General features: G+C 46.5%; 1 protein-coding gene across 4 annotated transcripts in view; it reads left to right on the top strand.

Moving 5' to 3' along the window:
- Positions 1 to 11,894: 11,894 nt before the first annotated feature.
- The window catches only part of ARFGAP1 (ADP ribosylation factor GTPase activating protein 1), a 41,319-nt gene continuing 40,994 nt past the window's right edge, over positions 11,895 to 12,219 (top strand). For 2 of the 4 annotated variants that reach the window (XM_068263893.1, XM_068263894.1), the window contains exon 1: positions 11,895 to 12,074. The gene's annotated coding sequence lies outside the window, so the exon portion shown is untranslated. The remainder of the gene's footprint in view (positions 12,075 to 12,219) is intronic. The other 2 variants (XM_068263895.1, XM_068263892.1) reach the window with 1 other exon arrangement.

Raw genomic sequence — 12,219 nt, 5'->3', positions numbered from 1 at the left:
ATTACACACATTTACATACACTAATTAACATATACACACAAAGCTTAAAATAAAAGGGAATAATTGTGAAAGGTATACTTAGCCGAAATGCAGTCTGTGTGGGAATATTTCCTTCTGGGAAAAAGAAATGCGAAGTCCTTGGTTTCAGAATCATAGGCCTTTAGGTATATTTTGCAATCCAAGCAGATGTTACAGTTCCAAGATGGCTGCTAACCACATGGTCCTCTGGTTAGCAGCAGCAGGCTCTCGTGAAGATGGGATTTGGAGGACTAAAGTCCGCCTGCTGGCAATGTGCTTTTGATGAAGCTGGTTTGGAGGTGTGGCAACGCCTGCCCCCTCTGAATTACCTATCAATGACAGTCTATCTCCTCCTAGGAGGATTTTGAGCTTAAATTGTAAAACACTGTAACTCATAAACTATACATGTCATATGTAGGTGGATAGCAGATTCACACTTGCCTGAAAATACCGATTAATATGACATCTTGCATGAGTGCGTTAGGCTGTCCTGTCCCCGAGAAGGGTCGTACACCAATAACCGGACGGGCTATGGTTATGAATTTTATATCAGCACATTGGGCAGATTTTAACGAATAAGACTATATTAATTTCATAGCTGTGCTATACACGGTTTTCATTTACCAGACCGAAATCATAAACCATATGCATTTAAATCTGTTCCCCAGCGGTGCCTTTGTGTCTGAGCCCTTCAGTGGACCCCTGTGGAGCTAGCTTCCTTTGGCTTCCCCTGGATGAAAGGACCTTTTGGTGCTCAATTAGCAGCTGAGTGTGACCAGCTAGAACAACCTTTAACATATTACACCAGGCTAGGGTTTCACACCCCTTGGCTAATTGACAAGTCACTGGCCAGGAAAGGGACTCTAATTCAGTGTGGGTGATGGGTTTGCTTTCACCCAGAAGAGAGGAAAAGACATCTGTTGTACGTTTAAACAGAAAGTGACATTCTGCTCTGCTGTGCGGAATGATACAGAATCGCTAATCGTCTCGACGTCCGTATCATTCATGACACCACCCCCCCAAATCTCTTTTTTCTATCCTATCTTTTATTTTGCAACAATGGGTGATTCAGCGGGGTACAAGTGAATGCACATCACTGGGATCCATCCTCCTGGGTCGTCAGGTGAGTATTCAGCTTAAGTGTGGCCATACATCACTCAGGTTGTGCGCCGATCAATCCTTCAAACCGATAATTTTACCAGATTGAAGGAGAACCAGTATCACAACATGGCAACCTGTCCGATTTTTTTTTTTTATTGATTTCAGGCCAAAATTGGTGGAAAGGATGGATCAGGAATGATGAAAAATCTCAGTCGCAAGAGCTCAATCAGGTGCACGGCAGTAATGGTGCTCAATATTGCAACAACTGACAGCTGCATACCTATTAATACGCCGCCGGGAGTCTCGATATACGGCTTACCCTGCTGCTGCACAAGTCCTGGTGGCGTTAATTACTATTCCCCCTCCAGGTCCACGTGGATGATAGGGAATAATATAATTCGGCTTCTAGCTATCACTGGCGGCCGAATTACAGTGTTTTAAAAGTAACTTTAGCTCCTTCTTCCGATGGCGCCGGATTTACTCACTGTGCGCAGCTATAGCCGTAATTTATATTACAGTCTATGGTGGCGCCGTCTGTGCCCAAATCTCTTGATCTGTTTTAACAGCACTCGTGATAGCCCACCCGGACCCCAAGTGTATCTATTTAGTGGCCTGTGCTGAGGGGTTGTGTTTAGGGTGCCAGAACGTCTGTACCTATAGGCTCCTGAGCTATATGTATGGGAGGTCCCCATCAGTTGCTTGTGGACCCTCATGGTCCATTGCTACGCTCCTTTGGTAAGTTACCACCTGCAGGGGGAGAATCATTCACCACATCTTAGCTGGAGGCACAGAATATACACCTACATACAGATAATAGATAACTGTCACCCAAAATGATCATTTACTCCTCTGTTCCATATGCTCCCATAGGAGAGATTCAAGTACCCACCCCCCCATACAACAAATAGGTAGTTTAGTCATGTCCCCGATTCATTAGATAGCTATTTGCCCCCATATACATGACTTAAATGGAACCTTAATCCTAAGCAGTAAAATCAGTTTTACTCACATGGGGCTTCTACCAGCCTCCTGCAGCTGTTCTGTGCTCTCGCAGTCACTCGCGGATCCTCTGGTCCCCTGCCACCAGCTAGCTTTGTCTTCGGCCAACAGGCTTACTGCACCTGCGCAGGCCTGGCCACGCGTCTCCTTCTACACCTTCCCATCCACAATAGTGCCCTGCACGGGCACAGGACGCTATTGCGGAAGGGAATGCGTAGAAGGCTGGGCATGGCCAGGCCTGTCAGCACAGTGAAAATAGCTGGGGGCAGGGGACAGGAGAATCCGATCGGAACTGCGAGAGCACCGGACAGCAGCAGGGGGCTGGTAGAAGCCCCAGGTGAGTAAAACTGATTTTTTTTCTAGACTTAAGTGTCTTTTTAAGTAGGCAGATGGTCATGTGTGCCCTCAGAAAGGGATATTGTATAGCCATTATTCTCCTAGATATCATTGACCCCAGATGTTAGTCTCAGGTTAGTCAAGTGTGGCTTCAAGATAGCAATATTAGGTAGCCTTTGTGTCAGGGTCCTGCCCCTCCAGGAGCACATGCCAGTGGCAATTGCGACCCTTGCTCTTCCACTAGGGTTAATATAAAATCTATGACCAAATTTGAAGCAAAGGCCACAAAGGCCATGGCTTAAGGCATCAGGAAGTAAGGGGCGGGCAGCATGCTAGCACACTAATGAAGTTAAACTGTCAAACATGTAAACCACAGTAGTCACAAACCCAGTCCATGGCTGCCTTGCTGCCACATGGGCAAGCAGTGGAGAACTGGTCCTGTGCTCTCTGTGTTGTGCTCCCCCCAACCGCGGGGTTGGTGACAGTGGGTGTGGGCGGTGAAATATCCAAATACGGCCCTGATAAAATCTAAAGTCTAATCTATGGAAAATGCCTTATAGCATATTCCCCTTTATGAAACAGACACAAATTCAGATTTATAAATGTTTCTGGGCATTGCTGCCATCTGGTGTTCAAAGTGGGAAGCAGCAATGCAGGGAATATGACTTCGCAGCAGAAACATGACACATGGCAATCTCATGCAGATGCTTAAAGGAGAATTCCACTAAGTGTCATTAAACCAGAAATTGAATAGGAAGAGCAGCTGTTTTATACGTATTGTTTTTCTTCAAAACATACAGTCTAGCAGCGAGATGTCTGAATAGCGTTCAGACTCTGTGTTTAGTCAGCATTCTGACTCATGCCTGCAGATTAGAGAGATAATGCATTATGGTGAGCGAAAGGACAACTCACAGCACTCAGACTTCCTTCTGTACACAGCTTGCACTTTACACCGTGACACATCGCAGCTGGATTGTGTTCTGTGCCATCCTGGGATAATGCCGCCAACAATAGGGGTCACCTGGCTCAGGAAGTTCACTGACATGAGAGACCCCTAATGTCCAGAGCTATACTCTGCTGTACTGTGCCCCCCAACTACCCCACCCTGTGCCCGGCCAGGAGGAGCGTCATGAAAGCATGAAAGGGGCATTATCTATATGGGGACAGCACCCGGGGGGGGGGCATTATATGAGGAGAGCACCATAAGTGGGGTATTATATGAGGAGAGCACCATAAGTCGGGTATTATATGAGGAGAGCACCATAAGGGGTGTATTATATGAGGAGAGCACCATAAGGGGTGTATTATATGAGGAGAGTACCATAATGGGGGTATTATATGAGGAGAGCACCATAATGGGGGTATTATATGAGGAGAGCACCATAAGGGGTGTATTATATGAGGAGAGCACCATAAGTCGGGTATAATATGAGGAGAGCACCATAAGGGGGTACTATATGAGGAGAGCACCATAATGGGGGCATTATATGAGGAGAGCACCATAATGGGGGCATTATATGAGGAGAGCACCATAAGTCGGGTATTATATGAGGAGAGCACCATAAGGGGTGTATTATATGAGGAGAGCACCATAAGGGGTGTATTATATGAGGAGAGTACCATAATGGGGGTATTATATGAGGAGAGCACCATAATGGGGGCATTATATGAGGAGAGCACCATAAGGGGGGCATTATATGAGGAGAGCACCATAATGGGGGCATTATATGAGGAGAGCACCATATTGGGGGCATTATATTAGGAGAGCACCATAAGGGGGGCATTATATGAGGACAGCACCATAATGGGGGTATTATATGAGGAGAGCACCATAAGGGGGGTATTACAGTGGTGTGAAAAACTATTTGCCCCTTCCTGATTTCTTATTCTTTTGCATATTTGTCACACTTAAATGTTTCTGCTCATCACAAACCGTTAACTATTAGTCAAAGATAACATAATTGAACAGAAAATGCAGTTTTAAATGATGGTTTTTATTATTTAGTGAGAAAAAAACCTCCAAATCTACATGGCCCTGTGTGAAAAAGTGATTGCCCCCCCTTGTTAAAAAATAACTTAAAGGTGGTTTATTACACCTGAGTTCAATTTCTGTAGTCACCCCCAGGCCTGATTACTGCCATACCTGTTTCAATCAAGAAATCGCTTAAATAGGAGCTATCTGACACAGAGAAGTAGACCAAAAGCACCTCAAAAGCTGGACATCATGCCAAGATCCAAAGAAATTCAGGAACAAATGAGAACAAAAGTACTGTAATTGAAATCTATTAGTCTGGTAAAGGTTATAAAGCCATTTCTAAAGCTTTGGGACTCCAGAAAACCACAGTGAGAGCCATTATCCACAAATGGCAAACACATGGAATAGTGATGAACCTTCCCAGGAGTGGCCGGCCGACCAAAATTACCCCAAGAGCGCAGAGAAAACTCATCCGAGAGGCCACAAAAGACCCCAGGACAACATCTAAAGAACTGCAGGCCTCACTTGCCTCAATTAAGATCAGTGTTCACGACTCCACCATAAGAAAGAGACTGGGCAAAAACGACCTGCATGGAAGATATCCAAGGCGCAAACCACTTTTAAGCAAAAAGAACATTAAGGCTCGTCTCAATTTTGCTAAAAAAAACATCTCAATGATTTCCAAGACTTTTGGGAAAATACCTTGTGGACCGACGAGACAAAAGTTGAACTTTTTGGAAGGTGCGTGTCCCGTTACATCTGGCGTAGAAGTAACACAGCATTTCAGCAGAAGAACATCATACCAACAGTAAAATATGGTGGTGGTAGTGTGATGGTCTGGGGTTGTTTTGCTGCTTCAGGACCTGGAAGGCATGCTGTGATAGATGGAACCATGAATTCTACTGTCTGCCAAAAAATCCTGAAGGAGAATGTCCGGCCATCTGTTCGTCAACTCAAGCTGAAGCGATCTTGGGTGCTGCAGCAGGACAATGACCCAAAACACACCAGCAAATTCACCTCTGAATGGCTGACGAAAAACAAAATGAAGACTTTGGAGAGGCCTAATCAAAGTCCTGACCTGAATCCTATTGAGATGTTGTGGCATGACCTTAAAAGGCGGTTCATGCTAGAAAACCCTCAAATAAAGCTGAATTACAACAATTCTGCAAAGATGAGTGGGCCAAAATTCCTCCAGAGCGCTGTAAAAGACTCGTTGCAAGTTATCGCAAACGCTTGATTGCAGTTATTGCTGCTAAGGGTGGCCCAACCAGTTATTAGGTTCAGGGGGCAATTTCTTTTTCACACAGGGCCATGTAGGTTTTGAGTTTTTTTTCTCACTAAATAATAAAAAACATCATTTAAAACTGCATTTTGTGTTCAATTGTGTTATCTTTGACTAATAGTTAACGGTTTTTTGATGAGCAGAAACATTTAAGTGTGACAAACATGCAAAAGAATAAGAAATCAGGAAGGGGGCAAATAGTCTTTCACACCACTGTATATGAGGAGAGAACCATAAGGGGGGGTATTATATGAGGAGAGCACCATAAGGGGTGTATTATATGAGGAGAGCTCCATAAGGGGTGTATAATATGAGGAGAGCACCATAAGTCGGGTATTATATGAGGAGAGCACCATAAGGGGGGTATTATATGAGGAGAGAACCATAAGGGGGGTATTATATGAGGAGAGCACCATAAGGGGTGTATTATATGAGGAGAGCACCATAAGGGGTGTATAATATGAGGAGAGCACCATAAGTCGGGTATTATATGAGGAGAGCACCATAAGGGGGGTATTATATGAGGAGAGAACCATAAGGGGGGTATTATATAAGGAGAGAACCATAAGGGGGGTATTATATGAGGAGAGAACCAAAAGGGGAGCATTATATGAGGAGAGCACCATAATGGGGGTATTATATGAGGAGAGAACTATAAGGGGGGCCTTATATGAGGACAGTACCATAATGGGGGTATTATTTGAGGAGAGCACCATAAGGGGGGTATTATATGCAGGGTTGCTCGGGTAGTATTTTTTAATACCCGCCCGGATCCGGGTACCCAGATATCTGGATCCGATTCAGGTACCCGGATCCGACCTTGCGGATACCCGAGTGAATTCAGGTATCCGACCAAATTACCCGCGGGTACCCGACCTATTCGGGTATCTGGATAGAAAAACCCGGAAGTGCCCTTTAAATAGCTTTAAAAAGGGTTTTTAGGGTAAATGATGCATGTAGCATCATGTTTTTTTTTTAAAGGGAAACACTAATTTATTATTTGGTGGACATAAAATGAAAAAAAAAAAGCTGTCAATTAACATCAGGACTAGGTTCCAGACAGCGGTCGTGCAGCCCACATTGTGTCCAAAGTCCAATCGCACAACTGGGACATTACAGTTTTCGGCCCAGACACCTCCAAAAAAATTACACCGCAATTGTGTTTTGGGTTGAATATAGGTGGTGGATAGCAGCAGTGGCCTGTGGCACCGTGGCGGTGGGAGCCAGCGCCAGCTTGCTTCAGCCTCTTGAACTCTTCATGCTCAACATGTTGTTTGGCCAGATGGGTGATGAAGCTGGAGGTGCCATACCTGTAGGGGTCACAACCTCTGCTCATCTGTAGTTTGCACACATTGCATATGGCAAACTTGCTGTCCAATGAGGGCAGAGTGAAAAACTGCCAGATTGGGGAGGTGAAGATTCCCCTGCGGCCTGAATGGGATGCTGCGGCTTTTCTCCCTGTGGCGGTTGGGGGTTGAGTGGTGCGGCTGGTGGTAGCGGCAGAAGGATGTGGTGGGTCCCGTATTCCACGGCCACTGTCTGCAATGCTGATCCTCCGTGCCAAACCCACCGATGCATCCTCCTCCTCAGAGTCAGAGCTGACATCCCCATCCTGTGGATGGTAGTCACGGTCCTTCATCCCATCATCAACATCATACCCCCCCTCCTCAAAACCCAGAACATCCTCCTCAAACTCCTTGCGGCTAACAGCCCTGAGTTCAATCGTGGCGCCTGGAGCGAAAAGCTCGCTGACTGAGGGTAGGCTGCCCGCTGGGGTCGACACTGACACGCCAGACCTTCTGAGGGTGGCCGTAATGTTGCTCCCTGTCCTCTTGCCCTTTCTGCCCCTCCCCTGGCTGCCAGTGCCAGCAGACATAGTACAACTTATACGTGATGATGTGGGGTACTTTTACTTCAATGAAATCGGGGTTGGACTTTAAATCAAATCAGCACGGAGTGACAGACCGCAGAGTAGAGGACAGACCAGTGCACACTATCTGTCTAATGGTGGCCATACTTGGTACAATTTTTTCATCCAATCTTACCATTTCTATGTAATATAAGGGAATTGCCTAAATTATCCTTTCAGTTTATCCACTTAATATACCCTTATACTACATAGAAATGGTAAGATTGGATGAAAAAATTGTACCATATATGGCCACCATAACTGTCACACTGACAATACTCAGCACAGCAGCACTGCAGTAATCTGTAGTAAGCTAACACAGTACTACTCTCTCTAACAACTAACTGCAGTACTAACTAACTATATAATACAATACAATAACACAGTAATCCTATTCCCTAACCTATACTGCATAGCTCCCAACTGTCCCTCTTTTGGAGGGACAGTCCCTCTTTGGGAGCCATGTCCCTCTGTCCCTCTTTCCTCCCTATTTGTCCCTCTTTCAGGACTTTGTCCCTCTTTCTATGTAAATCTATATGTTTCTCTACTAAAAAATGTGTTTGATTGACTCTAAGCTTTATTCCCATCCTTTAAATTGATATATTACTAATTTTAAAATGTTAATATGAAGGAAAATAAACCAGGATAGAAAGGATCAGTGTGGTTTGAATTATAAAACAACATATTTTTCTTATGAAATCTTTATGGTATGCATGCCTAGGGGTGTGACAGGGGCGGGATCAGGGGTGTGGCAGGGGCGTGGCTTAAGTATCCCTCTTTCTCATCTCAGAAAGTTGGGAGGTATGATACTGTTCTGCTGGCCTGCACAACACAAACAGACACAGACAGGACCTAACTGAGTGAATGAAATCAAACAATTACACTAGCTAGCTAAAAAAACAATAGAACAATAGTGTAGTGAAGGTGTTTAGCACTCAAAGCTTTAGGTTTATCACTGTATACAGGCAGCAGTTGCTAAGCCAAAAGCACTGGAGCAAGTCTGTCAGTGACCAGCCAGCCAGCCACACAAGCAAGGGCGATCTGTCTCATCATGCCAGCCCACCCTATTAAACGGGAAGGGGGGGGGGGGCAGGGTTCCCTTGTGGGATTGGGTGCTAGGGCTTAGGCTGGGATGCCTCTGATTGGCTCAATGAGGTCAGGTGGGGCTTGCCAGAGTTCCCCTCTGTGATTGGTTGCTAGGGCTTCTGCTGGGAGCCCTCTGATTGGCTGGGAGCCCTCTGATTGGCTCAATGACATCATCTCTCTTGTTACAGTACCCAGGGCCGGATTTGTACTTTTTACCGCCCAAGGCCAACTATACCGTTTTTATGGTTGTTATCTCTGTGTGCCCCAATGAGAATTCTACTTACTTTCCATCATTGGATGTCACAGACAATAACTATTTTAGTAATATGCGTATAGATTATTAGTTATGTTTTCCTTAAGAACTTTTATGTTATGTTTGCCATCTCATTAATGATGGACCCATTGTGTCACCATGAGAGTTAGGATGATGTGTACCTGCAGGATAGAGCTTACAGGTCGTGCAGGGACGAGTCAAGTACAGGACAGAGAGTTCAAAGGATAAAGCTGTCTTTGTAGATAGGGATGGCTGCATAAAACAGCTTTACTGCCCCTCACTGAGCCGCCCCTACATTTATGGTGCCCTAGGCCATGGCCTGTGTGGCCTTGCCAGAAATCCGGCCCTAACAGTACCCAGATCCGGATATCCGTCGGGTACCCGCGGGTATCCGGATTATGTGGCCAGATAGCCGCATAGAGCTATCCAGATATTGGCCCAGGTATCTGGATCTGGATCCGACCCAGATAGCGTAAAAATGGTCGTTTACCCGGGTACCCTGATCCGGATGAGCATCCCTGATTATATGAGGAGAACACCATAATGGGGGTATTATATGAGGAGAGCACCATAATGGGGGTATTATATGAGGAGAGCACCATAATGGGGGTATTATATGAGGAGAGCACCATAATGGGGGTATTATATGAGGAGAGCACCATAAGTCGGGTATTATATGAGGAGAGCACCATAAGGGGGTATTATATGATGAAAACACCATAAATGGGTATTATATGAGGACAGCACCCTAGGGGGGGCATTATATGAGGAGAGCACCATAATGGGGGTATTATATGAAGAGAGCACCATAAGGGGGGTATTATATGATGAGAACACCATAAATGGGTATTATATGAGGACAGCACCCTAGGGGGGGCATTATATGAGGAGAGCACCATAATGGGGGTATTATATGAAGAGAGCACCATAAGGGGGGTATTATATGATGAGAACACCATAAATGGGTATTATATGAGGACAGCACCCTAGGGGGGGCATTATATGAGGAGAGAACCATAAGGGGGGCATTATATGAGGAGAGCACCATAAGGGGGGTATTATATGAGGACAGCACCATAAGGGGGGTATTATATGAGGAGAACACCATAAATGGGTATTATATGAGGACAGCACCCTAGGGGGGCATTATATGAGGACAGCACCATAAGGGGGGTATTATATGAGGAGAACACCATAAATGGGTATTATATGAGGACAGCACCCTAGGGGGGCATTATATGAGGACAGCACCATAAGGGGGGTATTATATGAGGAGAACACCATAAATGGGTATTATATGAGGACAGCACCCTAGGGGGGTATAATATGAGGACAGCACCATAATGGGAGCAGCATATGAGGAGAGCATTATATGAGGACAGCACCATAGTGAGGGTATTATATGGGGAGCAGTATATGGGGAGAGCACTAAAATGAGGGTATTATATGGGGGGAGCACCATTATGGGGTCACTGTATGGGAACACCACCATAGTGGGGGCACAGTATGAGGAGAGCACCATAATGGGGGCACTGTATGGGAACAATGCCATAATGGGGGCATTATGTGAGGAAAGCACAACGCCCGTGGAACTATCTTGCCAGTGACTCCTCCTCACAGGAGTGTAGCAACAAAATGTGAGACCCTCCAGAATAATCCCAATGAGCTACTCCTATATTCACCCTCTGCCACAGGTGATATAACCCCATCACATGACCCTCCCCCACAATGTCACCTTTCATCCCCCCATTGCAATGTTCATGTTACACCTGTATAGCCACATCCACCAAGTATAGCATCATACCTCACCCGTACTGGTGCCAGTCACCAATGTTATGGTCAGGCTCCTCCCAGAAAAGGCATGCCACCTGCTGTATAGCCACATGTGCCTCTTCCCCTTACTGCCAAACTCCACCCATGCAGAGCGGCACAAGGAAGCAGGCAGTATAGCCACCTGTCTCAGCATGCATTGCAGTCTCACTTCTCCCGCCTGCGTTACTCTCCTCACATCTGTCAGTGGTCAGGTGAGGCTGATGTGAGGGGGGGGCGGGAGCGGGAGGACTGGCAGAATGAGACAAGAGGGCACAGAAACACCTGTGTTCCTGCGCCGCTCAGAGATGGATTAAGATGTAATGGGGCCCTAGGCAAGGTAATAGATTTTGGACCCCGTTGGGATCTTGTTGGTAAGCTGAAGTAAAGAGAGGTCAGAGAAGGTGGCAGGTGGACCCCTTGACACTCACTAGGCCCCAAGCACCTGCCTAGGTTGCCTGATGGATGATTGGGGAACTGAGGCAGGAAGTGTGAAAACCTGGGACCCCCACTGGTCCCGAGCCTCCTAGTCACTACTCCTGGGCCTCATCACCATGGAAACCAGTCAGAAATGAGCAAAAATGCCAATACATTTTTTTTTTTTTTTGCATACATCCTGAAGGGCTGCCTGCCAAAGCAAAAGAAGAGTGCAAACTGTCTGCAACAGAGCAGGATCATCCACCAGGCAACATAGGCAGATGCTTGGGGCCTAGTGGGTGTCAAGGGGCCCACCTGACCTTTACCGCGGCGATCAGAAATGATCAGCCATGGGATTGTACCATTATTGGACAAATTTATCCTGACATTTCCTTCTTCCACTGAGTTGAAATTGAGCCAGTCAGGCCCACAAGCTGCTGTGCTGTTTAGTAGTCAGTAGCTGCTCATTGGTTAATCCCCAGCAGCCTCCATCCACGCTAATGTGAAAAGCTACCACAGCACATAGCTGTTCTGTCATTCTAGAATGCTGAGGAGTGGGCAGGGCCGAAGGAGGGGTAAAGAGCTAAAGCTGATGAGGGGGCGGACCTGAGGAGGGGCAGGGCCGGAGGAGGGGTACAGAGCTAATTGCGAAGAGGGGTCGGGCCGTAGGAGTTGTACGGAGCTGAGTCTTAGGAGGGGGCGTGGCTTCTCGGGACGGCACCGCTCAGGTTAATGCCGGCCTCTCCCACAATGCAAAGCGAAGCTGCAACGTAGCCGGAAGATGGCGACGAAGTGAGAGGGACCCTGAGTGACATCACCGCCCGCACCGAACCCCGGAGCCGCTCTACAGCCGCACGTGACCCGACAGGTGCGCCAGGGAGGGGGAGGAGCTTCACGCTTCATTCATCGCCTCCCTGCCGGGGATGATTAGAAATGATGGGCTGTCATTATATAGTCTGACCATTATATACACTCAGTTTCTCCTGTGTGCCACGTCTGTTCGTATACTGCCC

Source organism: Hyperolius riggenbachi, chromosome 12, assembly GCF_040937935.1.
Source record: "Hyperolius riggenbachi isolate aHypRig1 chromosome 12, aHypRig1.pri, whole genome shotgun sequence".
Lineage (NCBI taxonomy): Eukaryota > Metazoa > Chordata > Amphibia > Anura > Hyperoliidae > Hyperolius > Hyperolius riggenbachi.
The sequence above is the reverse complement of the archived record's forward strand: the minus strand, read 5'-3'. Positions and strand labels throughout refer to the sequence as shown.